The 16,624-nt window shown below is 48.8% G+C and overlaps 1 protein-coding gene across 1 annotated transcript in view; it reads left to right on the plus strand.

Annotated features, from left to right (window-relative positions):
• The first annotated feature begins 266 nt into the window (after window positions 1-266).
• The window catches only part of DNAH17 (dynein axonemal heavy chain 17), a 154,366-nt gene continuing 138,008 nt past the window's right edge, over window positions 267-16,624 (plus strand). Inside the window, exons 1-3 of the mRNA XM_073798250.1 lie at window positions 267-342; window positions 2,983-3,193; window positions 11,578-11,747. The gene's annotated coding sequence lies outside the window, so the exon portion shown is untranslated. The remainder of the gene's footprint in view (window positions 343-2,982; window positions 3,194-11,577; window positions 11,748-16,624) is intronic.

Genomic DNA, 16,624 nt, shown 5'->3' on the forward strand with positions numbered 1-16,624 from the left:
GTTCCTCCGCCAATGAGCAGGCCAGGCCCGGGGGGTAGTGGAACGTCTGCGGCTCACGTTCCTTTCCCTGGACTCTCCACCTGCCGCGGAAGCGCCGCCACAGCTACAGGTGTTTTGGAGGCTGGAATGCGGTCTTACGGGCCCTGAATAATCTGAGCGTCACTGGCAACACCCACATCCTCACTCCTAGGAGACAGATGGAACACTTCGACCATTGTTGTGAGTGGCTGTTCCTTTGAGCCCCAAAGCAAGAGAGGTGGGAGGTCCAATGTCAGCTGACAGCGCTGAGTGGCCTGGGCTGCGTTTATGGTGTCTGGTGCCATTGTGCTTCTGCCTAGCCAGGTCGTGCATTGCATAGAGTGTCTGCCACCATGTGAGAGTGAGCGTCGGGCTTGGGGACCTAGTCTAGCTGAGGGTTTTCGGGTTCGGGGGAAACGTAGCTGTCACCTGGTCTATTGATGCTCCAGGTGGCTGCACGTTGCAATGACTCGGGAATTTTTAAAAGGACTGATGGCTGAGTCCCAATTCTAATGTGAATTGAGTATGTGACTCTATTAGCAATAGATTCTAATGTGAATCCTGGGAATGGGGTGTGGCCTGGGCTTTGGGGTTTTTTTAAGTCTATTTTTAAAAACAGCTTTATTTAGATATAATTAACACACGATTCACCCAGTTTCAAGTGCGCAATTCAGTGGTTTTCGGTAGAGTCACAGGGCTGTATATCCGTCATCACAGTCTTATCTGAGAACTTTTTTTTTGCCCCTAGAAGTCATCCCAGACTCATTAGCAGGCACACCCCATTACCACCCCCACTATTCTCTGAGCCCCAGGCAATCCACTTTCTCGAGATTTGTCTATTCTGGTCTTGCATATAAAAGGAATCATATGTATGAGGTCATCTGTAACCGGCTTATTTCCTAAACATAATGTTTTCAGGGCTCATCCACGTTGTAACGTTCCTTTTTATTGCTGAATACTGTTCTGCTGTATGCATGTGCCATGTTTTATGTATCCATTCATCAGTGAAGGACATTTGGGTTCTTTCCACATCTTGGCTATTATGAATAATGCTGCTACGTACAAGTTTTTCTGCAGACACATTCGTTGCCTTAAATTTTACAGTTTCCTGTCAATTTATGAATGTCTCAAAAGAAGAAGTTGGTTATCACCTCCCACTAATATAGGAAAAACCAGCTTCCTCTTGGTAGTATTTGCTTCTCATATTTACTCTCGATCTTTCTGTAATGAAACAGAATCTCTTGTTATTAAAATGTAGCTTGATATCATTTTTTTGGTCCAATCTGATAACCTCTGTCATTTTACTGGCAAATTTGGTCCATTCACAATCATAATTACTATTCTGGATTTGTATCTACCATATTATGAAATTTCTTGTTCCACATTTCATATGTTTTCCTCTTTTCTTGTCGTTTTCTTTTTTTAATATTTATTTATTTATTTGGCTGCACCAGGTCTTAGTTGAGGCACACAGGATCTTTTAGTTGCGACATGCAGACTCTTAGTTGTGGCATGTGGGATCTAGTTCCCTGACCAGGGATCAAAGCTGGGCCCCTGCACTGCAAGCGTGGAGTCTTAGCCACTGAACCACCAAGGAAGTCCCTTTTCTTGTCTTTTTAATTGAGCTTTCTTTAGTTCATCCCTACCGCCCCTAGTTTGGAAGCTACATAGATGTGTATTCTTTTTTTAGTTAGCCTTACATTGTGAATACTTTGTCTAAAAGGAATGAATATTTCTCATCTACTCTCAGAAAATAGAGGAACCGTAGAATATTTCACCTTCTATCATCTCTCCCACTGTATATTTAAAAAAAAAAAAACTTTTTTTGAAACATTCATAAACTGACAGGAAATTGTAAAGATAGTACAGAGAGGTCCTGTGTACACTTCACCCAGTTTTCCCCAGTGGTTACATCTTACGTAATTGTAGTATAATATCAAAACCAGGAAATTAACACTCATAAAATGTATGTATAGTCCTCTCATTTTATCAGATGTATAAATTTATGTAACCACCACAATCAAGATACAGGAGTGTTCCCTCACCACAAAGATCTCCTCACAGATATCCTTTCAATAGTCACACCCATGACCTTGTCCCCTACCACCTGTAACCCCTGGCAAGCACTGATCTGTTTTCCATTTCTATGATGTTGTCATTTTGACAAAATTATATAAAATCATCCTCTATGTGACCCTCGGAGATGGGCCTTTCTACGCAGCATAATGCTTCTGAGATCCATCCAAGTCATTGTGTACATCAGTAATTCCTTCCCTCTTTTCGTTAAACGCTATTCAACAGTATGGATGCACGAGTTTGTTTAACCGTCCTACTTCTACTGTAGGACATTTTGCTTGTTTCTACTTTTTGGCTACTCTGAATAAAAATTGCTATAAATAATCATATAAGGTTTTTATGTGGACATAAGTTTTCTTTCTCTAGGATAAATGCCCAAGACTACAACTGTTGGGTCATAGGATAACTGTTTGTTTAGATTTTAAAGAAACTACCAAACTTTTTCAAAGAGACTATGCCATTTTATGTTCCCACCAGCCATGCAGAAGGTATCCAGTTTTTCTGCATTTTCAGCATTGGGCATTAACATTATTTTTTATTTTAGGTGTTCTAATAAGTATGCAGTGATAGCTCTTTTTGGTTTTAATATTTCACTTCCCTAATGGTTTAGTTATGTTGAATGTACTTTCATGTCCTTATTTGCCATCTGTTTGCCTCTTCAGTGAAATATCTCTTCATTTTCTGACCTATTTTCTAATTGGATTTTTTTTTTTTTTACTGTTGAGTGTTGAGAGTTCTTTATATATTCTAGATACTGGATACGTGGTTTGCAGATATTTTCTGCCAGTCTTAGCTTGCCTTTTCATCTTCTTAACAGGGTCTTTGAAAGAGCAAACATTTAAAATTTTGATGAAGTCCAGTGAATTTTTTCCTTTTTTTTCCCCAAAGGTGTTGCTAATCTGAAAGCCATGGTCCTGGATGAGTAAAGCCCTCTCCCTGAGCCCGTCTGTATCCCTGCATCCTCTGACAGCCTGAGTCTGAGAAGAATCCCCCTCACTGGGGGCGAGCTGGCCTTCCTGCCACTTTTCCTATGGGCCGCATTCTCGCTGTTTCAGCCACCGAGGCAGCCTGACCCTGCTTCCTTTGAACGACTCTTCAGGTATCTGAAATCAGCTTTCTGAGGTTCTTGTCTCCTCTTTTCCAAAGGAAGAGGGTGTCCACTTGCTGGGTCATTGGTTGGTCAGGCAGGATGTGTCGGATGGGCTGGGGATGCCTGGGCCCCTCCTGGCCCACTCCCTCCGCTCAGCACATCAGGCCCTGGTCAGCCCTGTGGGGTGGACAGAATGAGGAAACCGAGACCCCTTGGTTTGCCTTAAAGAGTCTCTGGTTGTTTGCAAGCTCCGTACACGTTCCCAAATCCTGGCTCATGTGCCCCAAGAGGCCTCGTGGGCAGGCGGGCCCCAGGGAAGAGAAAAGCAGGACCCTGCAAGTGTCACACCTGCGACAGGTGTGAGCCGGCCAGACCTCCATTTGCTCACTTGTGGAGCAAAAGAGGCAGAATCTGCTGTGCAGGTGCCATGAGGGGGACTCAGGAATGCCGGGCCTCCAGCCTTCCGCTCAGCACAGAGGGACCTTAGTGACATCACGAGAGCAAGGACAGACACGGATGGAGCTCATCCCAAGCCAGGCCAGGCTCCAACACATCTAACCTCTCAACAGCCCAGAGCCAGCCCTGCCCGGTGCCTCGGCCCCACAGCTGCAGTGCAGGCCCAGACAGGTGTAGTGATGTGAGCAGTTCACCCGGCAGGTAAGCGGCAGAGAGTCTCCCGGCGATGTGGCTGGAGGGTGGGAGCCCGAGGCCACTGGGCTCGCTGCCCTCCTGCGTCCACTCGTGAGTAGAAGCTGCCTCCTGTCCCAGGTGTGTGTTTGGATCAATGGGTCATCCTGCTTTTCTTCTGAGAACCACATGCACAGACACCAGACCGATGAAGCTCCTGGGTTTGCATCTCTGTGGGGTGGTGTAACTCAGGCCACTCTGCTGCTGGGGCTGGTGAGGGGACGGCGCTCCCCCACGATCACGTTCATCCATCTGACAATTGGGAGACCAGCGAAGAATCTGGCCAAAATGATAAGTCCTGAGGCTTGTTTGGGAACCATCAGGCCAAGCAAAACCAGATTGGAAACTATTTCCAGATCTCCATTCAGATCGCTGTCTTCGTGATTCCCAAAACTGAAGTGTAAACACACAGAAATCCCCACTTAAAGTCTAAAAATGCTGTTCTTATAATTCTTCTAAAGACCTCAAATTGTGGAGTGTTTTTCTTCAAAATATTTTGAATCTTTGCCCCTGGGAATACTGTCTTTTTAAAATCAGAATCTTCAGTTTCCCATCTGGGCTCATGACTAGATAGATTTCCACGTCACTGGAGCCCAGATTTTTCATCTCTAATACCCTCTTCCAGGTCGGCGGCCCCAGACACTTGCCCAGAGCTGCTTTCTGCCCCACATGCCTGGTCCTGGGGCAGGCTGATGGTTCCCTCCACTACACCTGGCCAGTTCTGGTCACTCCTGATGGCTCTCCCTTCTTGGGGCTGCCAACAAAGCCCCACAAACCGGGGGGCTTAAAACATCTCACAGTCTGGAGGCCAGAAGTCCAAAATCAAGGCATTAGCAGGGCTGTGCTGTCCTTGGAGGTGTAGGGGAGGGTCCTGCCAGGCCTCTTCCAGCCTCTGGTGGCCCCAAGCATTCCTTGGCTTGTGGCCACATCACCCCAATTCTGTCTCCATCCTCACATGGCCTCATCTGGGTCTGTGTCTCAAATCTCCCTCTGCTTTTATCTTATAAGGACACCAGTCTTTGGATTTGGGCCCCACCCTAAATGGAGTTGGGTTTCATCTCAGAATCCTTTACTTAGTTACATCTGCAAAAACCCTTTTTACAAATGAGGTCATGTAAGGTTCTAGGCAGACAGGACTTAGACATATCTTTTTTTGAACAACTTCTTTGAGATGTAATTCACATGCCATATAATTCACCCATTTAGTGTACAATTCAATGGCTGTTCATGTATCACATTAATTTTTTAAAATTGCGGTAAAAAATATACCCATATCTGGGGTCACCTCATCTCTCACCTGCTGCACTGGCCATGGGCTTGACTCATGGGCATGGGGTGGGGAGGGGGGCCATTTCCCTTCATTTTCAGTTATTCCCTTGGGTCAGCCTGTGTGGCCCTTGGGCTGCCTTTGTGGGCATTGTGTGACAGCCATAGGGCAAAGCCCAGGGCTGACCAAGTGATCAGAGGCCTGAAGTCCCCCTCACCCCCACGGGTCCTGGGCATACTTGTGACACCTGAATGGGGAAGGGGGTGATTCCTCAGCGGGATGTTTTGGCTCTGCCCATCTCTCACCCTTGCGGTCTGGGGTCCGTCAGGGGCTCCCTGGTCCGGCCTCTGCATTGTGGTCCCCTGTGCTGCGTCCTCCCTGGTTCCCTTCTCTCTTCCTGGAGACGTACCTGGCCTGGGCTGTTCTGCCCGGATAGGTTTGGGCTGGATGGTCACTGATATTACACTCTGACCCTTTCTGTAAGTGCTGCTCTCCGGGTGACTTATATATATGTTTATGGGGTTTCTTTTTAATACCCCAGGATGTTATTTAAATGATAAGAGACTGTGACACAGAGGCTTTTGCCGAGATTTCGGGCAGGTGGGCATTTTCCTTCCTTTGAAACCTGGCTGCCTCTGCAAGGGGACGGATGAGGCAGCTGAGGAGCAGCTGCTGCATCGCCGGGGAGGTGCAGATGGGGTGGGGCCGTGGGTCACAGAAGTGGCGCTAGGAGGCTGAGGAAACAGCTGACAGCTCAACCCTCCATCACCTGTGAAAATGGCAGGAAAAAAGCAGAATGTTCCATGTCATTTAGCCAGTCCCACGTAGCTGATTTTCTGGGGCACTTTAGCCAGGAGGACACGCTCCCGCATTTGCTCTGAGGCCATATCATCTCACGCCTGGGATTTCAGAAGAGCTGTCACCCTCTGGCTGTACCCATGGCAACGGGAGACCCAGCATCAGGAGCGCTCTCTCAGTGTCTGCATTCAGCACCGAGGGATGTGGAGGGGGGGCGCTTTGGGAACAGAATAGACCCTGGCAGTCACTGGGTCCAGACCCCTCCTTCGAGGGCGTAGCAGGGAGCCACCAACAGGAAGGGAAGGGCCGAGGAAGACCCGTCTTCTGACTCCTTGCCGGACCCCTGCTAGCCCTGCTGCTCCTCCCTCAGGGGAGGCTTCCGGTACTTTCTCCCTTGATGGGCATTAACTGTCAAGAGGCGCCAACAGCTATGGGAAGGGAAGGAGAAGAGTCCATAAGGCCATGAGAAAGGGGAACCAGAAGGGTTGGAGGAAAGCCAGAATGTTCCAGAATCTGCGGGAAGCAGGGGCTATCCAATACAGCAAGCAAGTCAGGTTAGATAATTAGCAAATTCAGCATTTGTTTGGAATCCACCTAAAAGATCATCCCTAATTTGAGCTTATTTCTATGAACATTCCCTGGACCTACTAATTAGGGAGCAACCTTTCCCTCTGAGATTTTTGTCATTCTGGAGATGTCCTATTATGCAGACAGTGAAGGGAAGCAGCACGATCGATAGAACGTTTTTTTTTCCTAAGCCACGAACCATCCTTGGCTTCTGCAGTTTCTCCCTAGCATTGCAAGTTAGTAGCTCTTGTGCTTTAAGTCTTCCCCAGAAATGTTTAACAATAGCAAAAAATATATAAACAAGCAAAACCCAGACTTATAGCTACAGACTTGATTTCTACATGGCAGAAGCTAGGTTTTCTTTGGCGTCCTTTGCTGTGTCTTCAGAGACGTCTCAATGTCTCTGAAGACAGTGTCTCTGACAGTGTCTCTGACACTGTCTCAGAGACACACAGTGCAGGAGAGGCAAAGTACTGTCAGGCTACAAGGCCATGAAGTTTGTGGCTGGAAGGTGGACCACCAGGATGTGAAGAAGACGCCAGAGGGTGTGATACAGTCCACCCGTCGCACTGCTCAGATCCACTCGTTCCTCACGTCACGTCCAATCCATCTCAGAGCCCTCCAGGTGGTGGCAAGAATCAATAGCATTTCAGGTATCTTGGTGTCACCATCAGACTCGATATCCACCAGCCCTCAAAATTCGGGGTGTCCCCCTTTTCCCAGTGAATACTCTGATAAACGGCTGTAAGTCCATTTAAGGAAGAGTTAAGGGGCCTTTATCATCAACAGCTGTGGTGCCAGTGCAGGGGCTCTTTCTCAGGAGGACCAGCGTCCAACCTTCTGTTCACCAGCTCTAGATTTTTGTCTTAGTTCCACTAATTCCCTGCCCATCCCAATGGCCTTTTAGCTTTGCTGTCCATTATAGTTGTTATGTCTACCTGACCACTGTCCAGTGAGGACTGCCACCTGCCTTCTCCACTCTGTAATCACATCATCATCTTCACTGACACTGGGGAGCCCAGTCCCATGGCTGGACCCCTACTGTAAACTGCAGGCCCACAGAGGACAGCCAGCCTGGAGCCTCTCAAACATGTCAATGCCCCTCTCACCAATGCATTTCCTATTGCTTTTGTGAAGGGGGTGTCCTTTGAGCTTTGCTGGGGAACACAGTCAGGTGGTAAGTTCTTTCATCTCACACAGCAGAGTCATCCTAACATTGCGCCTTCCCTGAGCCCTCTGTCCCTTACCTCAGTGCTCTGCCAAGGCAGTTCCAGCCTCTCTGCCTAATTTACTGCAGGTCATCATGATGCACAAGCTTCATGGCCCCATCCCGGCAGGGCAGTAAGGCGGGCTCCAGGCCTTCTCCAGCCTCTAAACTAAGCTGGAGATGTTCAGTCCGAGTCTGAAGATCTGAGAACTGGGGGGCCGATGGGGTAAGTCCCAGACTGAGTTTGAAGGCCTGAGAATCAGATGTCTGAGGGGAGGAGGAGGTGGACGTCTGCACTCAAGCAGGGAGCAAATTCACCTTTCCTCTGCCTTTTTGTTCTACTCAGACCCTCCACAGAGTGGATGCTGCCCACCCACAACGGGGAGGGCCGTCTTCTTTCCTCCGTCCACCAGTTCAAATGCTCATCTCTTCCAGAAAGACACACCCAGAGATAATGTTTGACCAGCTATCTGGGCATCCCTTAGCCCAACCAAGTTGACACATAAAATTAACCATCACCACAGGTAAACTCACAGTCTGAAGCCCAGAGTTTCCCCCTTCTGCCCTGGTTGGGGAAGAACACTGATAGGTGTTTTCTACTTTGGTTTTCCCCATTATCACTTTGCTCCACAAGGAAGTGGAGAGAGATTGGGAGACTCAGAGGAACCACCCTCAAAGCACAAGATCCTTACGAAAAGACCAGACTGGGAAGAAATGAAATTTCCAGATCTCGACTCTAGGTTTTCCCCTGATTGCTCAACTTAAAGCGTTAACCACATTCCGGGTAGAAGATGATCCATTTTTATTCTAAAGACGCAGCACGTGCTGTGCTTCTGCTGTTCTCTCCCCTTCGGTTTTATAAACACCCTGAAAATGACTTACAGACGTAAACATCAATCAGGAACTCTCTCCAGCCTGTATGACAAAATCCAGGGCCGTCTGCAAAGGAAAGTTCTGCTCCCCCATTTTATCGTTGTTTTGATTTCCGAGGGGTCCCCAGGGCATCTGGTTTCCATAACTTCCTGCTTCCTCCAGATGGAACAACCCAGCCAGCCAGCTCCCTCCAAGGAGAGCGTGTGGTCAGGCTGGGGTTCCTTCCCTGCACCTCCTTCCTCGCGTTTGGAAAGTTGATTTCCTCTCGGTTTCATGGTTTATGTCAAATATCTGCATATTCAAAGCAAATGGACTGCTTTGTGTATTTCAACATTCCTTTGCGTAACTTGACTTATCTGACTCTTGAGAGTTGTGGCTGTTTTTGCAAATCACTGAAGAGGGGCAGAAGCAGGTTCTCTAGCTAATGGAAAGGGTTGGGGGGAGGGGAGAGCCTCAGACCCCTCCCACCATGAGCAGGCAGACCACAGACCACAGTGTGTCTTGGGTCCTGGGAGGGCCCCAGGTTGGCTTTTCTGAAGCCGTTTTCCATGCCCACGTGCGGTAGGTTCCCATGTGAAAGAAGCCCCACTGGCGATCGGCAGCTTTCCCCAAGCTTTCCCATGGGGCAGGCATTTCCCCATGTTTCCGGGGCAAAGGCAGAGTGGAGTGCCAGGCGCTGAGGTCAGAGTCGACTGTTGGTGCGTTTGTGCATTAGACAAACCCAGGATAAGTGTGTAAAAGGCTAAAACCCAGCACTGGGAAAATATACCCAATACTGGCCCTTGAAAGATTGGGTCACTCCCAGCACCTTTAAATGCCAAAAAACGCTCCGCGATTTTAAGGCACATGCTAACAAGAGCTGTGCTCCCAGGTCAGTCTTGAAGCTTCATCAAGTCGATTTAAAATTCAGAGGTTGGGGGCTTCCCTGGTGGCGCAGTGGTTGAGAGTCTGCCTGCCGATGCAGGGGACACGGGTTCGTGCCCCAGTCCGGGAAGATCCCACATGCCGCGGAGCGGCTGGGCCCATGAGCCATGGCCGCTGAGCCTGCGTGTCCGGAGCCTGTGCCCCGCAACGGGAGACGCCACAACAGTGAGAGGCCCGCGTAATGCAAATAAATAAATAAATAAATTCAGAGGTTCTCAAAGCCTGTTCAGCGATTCCAGGGTAGGACGCATCACAACAGAAATGAAGCTCACAGAATACAAGCTCACTGTCCAGACCAGACAGCTGCTCTTTGATGCTGAGTTTGGTGTCTCGTGGACCGAACCCCAGGATGCAGAGGTAGGAGGCTCTTAGGGATCATCCAGTCTATTGATAAATGAGAACTCAGCCCGCAGACCAGCCCCGCCTCCCTGTTAGCTCAGTGCCCTAGGGAAGGGTACCCCATCGCTCTGTGCCTCAGTTTCCTCCTCAGAATCTCGTTTCACTAAGATGTTGAGAAATGGCCTTGCATCCTACGCTGGGTCTGTGGCCCACACTAGGTCCAGAGAGAGCTACCGGGATTAGCTTTGCTGGGCTGTGGTCTTTGATCCTGACTGCTATGCACTTGCAGAAGATGTGTCCTCGGTACAAAATACGACCGTGCTTTGCTGCCAAGGATAGAGAAAACGGAAAGTTCAGCTTCTTACTCCACAATGCAGGAGTTCTAGTGACAGTTATATTTGGATCAATGGAAGTCAGAGGTTTTAGTGATTTTCTGGTATTCTGACCACACCAAAACTTCGCCCTAGTTGCTAATACACTCTGTGTCAATCAGGGTTCAACCCGAGAAACAGGGCCAGCAGGGTGTGTGTGTGGGGGTGTGTGTGTGGGGGTGTGTGTGTGTGTGTGTGTGTAGACTTATTGCAAGGGATTGACTTATGTGATTGTGAGGGCTGGCTAGGCAAGTCTGAATTCATAGGGCCGGGAAATAGGCAGACTGGAAATTTGGGGCACTGGCCGAAGCTGTTGGCCACACATGGAATTCTTTCTTCTACAGGGAAACCGCAGCTCTGCTTTTCAGGTCTTTCAGCTGATTGGGCGAGGCCTACCCAGGTTATCCAGGCCATTTCCCTTATGTAAAGCCAATCGATTATGGGCTTTTATCACATCTACAAAATACCTTCCCAGAAGCATCTAGGTTAGTGTTTAACTGGGGGCTGTCACCTTGCCAAGCAGACACACTCGGTCCCTGCAGAATGAGCCCTTTGATATTGACCCGTCCTTGAAATTTGCATTTGCTAAACTCCCTGATGCCACAAAGACAAGAGACTTCACCATTTGCTACTGACTTGTTGACCAACAGGGATTTTAATCCCCAGCTTGCTTGCCCCGGGCCTTTGTGGTCACTCTGCACACAGCATCCCGGCTCTGGACTCTCCTGACTTAAACGTGTACCTTAGAAATGCACGTTTCCTGTGTCCCAGGCCCTCAGACCTCTCTTCTGCTACTCTGGTGCTTCTCAGATTACCTGTGGCAAAGGACCAGTTGTTTTGCTTTGTTATTAATTTCCAATCCATTATGCGACTAAGGCTTTCATAAAACACGATCAAGATGAACCACCAGAAAAAAATGACCGTGCAGTTAGATGCCATGGAGCTTTCAGAGTGTCTGGACGTTGGCTTGCAATTTCCGTGCTCACCACAGGCCCAGGACAAGCGGTCTCAGGCTGTCACTGAGCATGGACCATGCACGCCATGGGTGACTCATGGATTCCTTCTGTGAATATTTCTTGAGCACTTACTATGCGCCAGGCACCGCTTTAGCTCATGAAACTATACTTTTAATGGAGGGAGACAACGAAGAGACATAATAAATAAGTAAATGAAACACTGTGTTAGAAGGTGATACGTTCTATGGGAAAAACTAAAGCAGGGCAGGGGGTGAGATTGCTGAGTTGGTTGGGTTCCCCACCCCCTGGCTGGGTGTTTTGGGGTTCTAAATGGTGATGTAAACCCATCTATGGAAAAGTGTGCATGGTTGTCCTTATCCGTTAATACATTTGTATTTTAACAGGAAGCTTCTTATTACGCAGGATGAGAACTGAGACCCATGCATTGACACCTGTGGGTCAGGTCGACACTGAGGGCCTGGGATCCCTGAACCGGAAGCAGAAACGCGTGGACGGGCCCCGGGGAATTTCTGAATGGAGATGGGAGCAGAGAGAACCCGAGGAAGAACAAAAGGTAACAGAAAAGACTAAGGTTAAGAAGCCAGGTACCCACCACCCCTCATGCTTAAACGGGAGGAGGAAGGAATGTTCTCGCTGGGCTCATTTTAACTCGGCGGGCGGCAGCTTCAAGGGAGGGCGCTGGGGTCCTGTAGACTTAGTACAATGCAGACAACCCAGGAAACCATTAGTCTTGCTGCAATTAGCAATTTTTTTAGCAACAATAATGTGTTCATTGGCATCACCCCAGTGGACCGGGTGTTCGACTGTGAAGGAAAAGAACAAAATCTAAGAATGTGCACAAAGGGCTGGAAATAGAGTGTCAGGGATGACTAAAGGCTGCCGTGAAAGCAGGGACCTTGTACTGTTTAGCTTTCAGGGTGAAAAAAACACTCCATGAGAACATGTGAGTTTATTGTTCCACTTGACAACGTGTAAGATGGAGACAAGTGATAATAATAGGTGAGACTTAGCAGCCATTGTTAATCCACGTGCTGCGCTTTGAGGGGGCTCTTTCATTGTCCCCCATTTTCAAATGAGGCGTGAGAGGCTGGCTGACCAAGGCTGCAGGCAGGCTGGTGCTGCAAACCCTGGCCACTTGGCTACATGTCTGGGCTCCTACCCGTGACGCCATCCTGCCTCTCAGGAGCGCCCCGCATCCCTTCCAGTAAGTTGCGGGGGACTGTTCTGGGTGGAGGGAGCAGCCCAGGACCCTCAGAGCACTTACTTCACCAGCTCAGCCACTCAGAGACCAGCACCCAAGACAGCGCCTGTGCCCCAGGCCACGCTCCTGTAAGCTAAGCGGATCCCAACGCGAAGAGCACAGGCTGCTTCCTCGGAGCTGGCCAGGGCAGGGAGTCAGTCCAATCACCTGCGTTTGGAGAGAGATGGATGGAGGGAGGGAGAGAGATGGATGGAGGGAGGGAGAGAGATGGGTGGCAGCCAGAGCAGTAGAAAGCTGCTGGCAGAGCAAAGGCAAGGCTTTGGGTGAGGCGCAATTGGAGGCTGTTGGCGTAGGGGAGCTGGCATGCTAATTACAAGCAGGACATCCTTTGTGATTGGTTACGGGGCATATTTGTTTTTGCCAGGTTGGTCCTGAGTTGAAAGCAGGGGCAAAAACGAGGGAAGCTGGCAGTCCCTGGCCAAGTCCTGGCCATTTTGGCCTGATCGCTGCAGGGGTTGGAGTCAGAGTTCTCTCGTCATATTTGGTCTGGCTGTCGCTGTTTGTATGTTTGATCTCTTGTAATGAGAATGTTCTCCAAACGCCGGCTCCCAGGCATGTTCTCCAAACACACGGCGCTGTCATGGGCATAGTGCCCCGGGGAGCTGATTCCACCGAACGCCTGGAAACAGACTCACAGGCCCAGGTGCAGGGTGGCTCTATGCCCTGGAGTGGGGACAGAGGGCTACATCGTGGTCATTTCCCCAGTAACCACAGATGAGACCTGCCCCAGTCCTCTCTGTGGGGACTAAACGGAGCCCCAGGAACCCCTTTCCCCCTGTCAGACACCCACTGTTCTCTAGCCAATTAGCTCAGAAAAGCCTGGGAGCTTGGGGCTGGGAGCGGAGGGGAAGGAAACCCAGTTAGGTTGCGTCATTCCTGCAATCCTCTGCCCAGGCGTCTTCAAGTCAGTCTCTCCCGCGGTACGTTGTAATGCAGCACTGCTGCTTATCCTGTCTTTATTTGGAATTTGGATATTTTGTTAGCGTGCGTTATTTGCATTCACTTTGATATTCTTCAAGTATTGCATTGCATATCGTTTATCTGGATCCCTGAGTGTTGGGGACTCCCTTAAATTTTGCACCTGAAGCAGGTGCCTCGTGCTCCTCACCCCGCCCCCTCCCTGCTTTCAAGCCCCAAGTGGTTCCTCCTCAGTATCTAGTGTTCCAGGGCTGGCGAGCAAATGCTGCACATTTTTAATGGACTGTTAGGTTTCAGTCATGGTTTCTGCTTCACTTTTTATTAATTAACAATTAATTCATCTCAAATATTTCTTGAGGCAACTCTACTCCAGGAACCGTGCCAGGTGCCGGGGATTCAGGAATGAGCGAAACACTGGTGGGTGGGCTTTAGCCCCGGAGCTCACAGTCCCGGGGCTGGAGTCCCAGACTCCGCGGCCCTCACCCTCCCTACCTTTGTCCCGGTGGAGGGAGGGCTCCTGGAGAGGCCCCTTCGTAGCCCCTGGTGGGGGCAGCACACGTGTTGGGGGAGTGAGCTGAGCCCCATGCCTCCTGACTCTCTGGGATCAGTTTTGGCTCCGCCAAGGTGGCAGGGAGCTCCCCCGCCCCAGTGGAAATGACTGTCCGAAGAAGCCTGGAAGATGCTTGCACCAAGGGGTTGAGGGGTCGGCTCTTCGGATCTGAGAGGCCCTGCCCTCTTTCTTGATCCTGGCCAGCCCATCCCTGCTTTTTCATAAACACACTTAGAGTTTTGGAAACCAGTTCCAACCACCCCCAGCCTGGGACCTCACAAGAGTGGCCACCCATGGGTGTTAAACAACGGTGAACGGAGCGGCAAGGAAAGAGCCCATCTTGTAAAACCTTCGGTGTCACCTGCTTTGCAAATCCAAAGATAGAAACAACGTCAGATCAGCTTTGCTCCTTACTGGCAAGCCTTTCCATTTACCTTGTAGGGGGGATGGTCATTGTCTGCGGGTCTGAGCTCGGGAACCCTCAGATCTTCTAGGACCAGGAACAGGTGGGTGTCTTCCAGCCCGAGGTCTGTAATGACACTGCCTCTCCAGCTGACCTATACCTTTGCCCCTTTCCCACTGTAATGCCCCGTTGTACTAAAGCTCTACATTTCCCTGGCCGGGTTCCATAGCTCTGTGGGTTGCTTTTCAACGTCAGAAGTGTCTCATTTTTGGACATTAAAGCCCAAAGTTCTAAATCGTAACTTGTCTCTCTCATCCACTAAAAACCTTCTCCTTGGTCCTAGTTTCCTTCCTGGTCTCTCAGGCTCCCACCCCACCTTTTCACTCTCAGCTGAGGCCTGGCTCGTGCTGGGAGGGGGATGGTTAATGTAATCATTGATAGGATGGATTGAAACCCACTATCTTTCTATTTGTTTTCAACATGTCCCATCTGTTCTCTTCTTCCCTATTCCTACTTTCTTTTAGATGATTTTTTATGATCCCATTTTATGTCCACGATTGTCTTACTGGCTGTTATGTACTGAATTGGGTCCCCTTAAAATTCATATGTTGAAGCCCTCACCCCCAATGTGATGGTGTTAGGAGGTGGAGCCTTTGGGAGGTGATGAGGGTTAGGTGAGGTCATGAGGGTGGGGTTCCCACAATGGGATTAGTGCCCTAATAAGAGGAGACACCTAAGAGCTTGCTCGTAGTCTCTCTACCATGTGAGGACTTATCAGGAAGTCAGCTGTCTGCAAACTAGGAAGTGGACCCTCACCAAGAACCAAAGCTGCTGGCACCTCCATCCCCAGAACTGTGAGAAATAAATTTCTGTTGTTTTAAGCCACCCAGTTATGCAATTTAAAAAATTTTGGTGGGCTTTCCTGGTGGCGCAGTGGTTAAGAATCCTGCCAATGCAGGGGACATGGGTTCGAGCCCTGGTCTGGGAAGATCCCACATGCCGCGGAGCAACTAAGCCCGTGCGCCACAACTACTGAGCCTGTGCTCTAGAGCCCGCGAGCCACAACTACTGAGCCCATGCACCTAGAGCCCATGCTCTGCAACAAAAGAAGCCACCGCAGTGAGAAGCCCGTGCACCGCAACAAAGAGTAGCCCCCGCTCACCGCAACTAGAGAAAGCCCGCGCACAGCAATGAAGACCCAATGCAGCCAAAAAAGAAAAAAATTTGGCTAGTAAATTTCTATCTCCCCTCGTGTTGGTCAGGTTTTCTTGTAAACTAATGGGAAGATGTTACATTTTTAAATATTCAACAAAATGGTTAAAATAACACTAGAAGAGTCCCTGGATTAATATCCAAAATATATAAGGAACTCATACAAATTAATAGCAGAAAAGCAAATAATCCAATTAAAAAATGGGCAAAGAACCTGAATAGATATTTTTCTAAAGAAGACGTACACATGGGCAACAGGTACATGAAAAGGTGCTCAACATCACTAATCATCAGGGAAATGCAAACCAAAACCACAGTGCGGTATCACCTCATACCTGCCTGTTAGGATGGCTATTATCAAAAAGATAAGAGATGAGCGTTGGTGAGGCTGTGGAGAAAAGGGAACACTTACACACTGTTGGTGAGAATGTAAATTGGTGCGGCCACTATGGAAAGCAGTATGAAGCTTCCTCAAAAAATTAAAAAGAAAACCACCGCATGATCCAGCAATACCAATTCTGAGTATATATTGGAAGGAAATGAAATCAGTCTCTAAGAGATATTTGAACTCCTGTGTTCACTGCAGCATTATTCACAGTAGTCAAGACATGGAAACAACCTAAGTGTCTGTCAGCCGATGACTGGATAAAGAAGATGTGGTGTGCATACGTACACGCTGGAATATTATTCAGCCACGAGAAGGAAGGACATCCTGCTATTTGCGACCACATGGATGGACCTTGAGGGCATTATGCTGAGAGAAGTCAGGCAGAGAAAGACAAATACTGTATGATCTCATTTATATGTAGAATCTAAAAAAGCCAAACTTGTAGAGACAGAGAGTAGAATGGTGGTTCCCAGGGACTGTGGGTGGGAAAAGGGGAGAGGTTGGTCACAGGGTACAAATTTCCAGTTAGAAGATGAGTGAGTTCTGGGGAGCTCATGTACAGCGCGGTGACTACAGTTAGCAATTCTGTATCCTTTACTTCAAAGTTGCTAAGACAGTAGATCTTAAGTATTTTCACTACCACCACAACAAAAAATGGTAATTATGTGATGTGATAGAGGTATATATATAGATAGATA

The sequence above is a fragment of the Tursiops truncatus genome, chromosome 20, assembly GCF_011762595.2.
Source record: "Tursiops truncatus isolate mTurTru1 chromosome 20, mTurTru1.mat.Y, whole genome shotgun sequence".
NCBI classification, from domain to species: Eukaryota; Metazoa; Chordata; class Mammalia; order Artiodactyla; family Delphinidae; genus Tursiops; species Tursiops truncatus.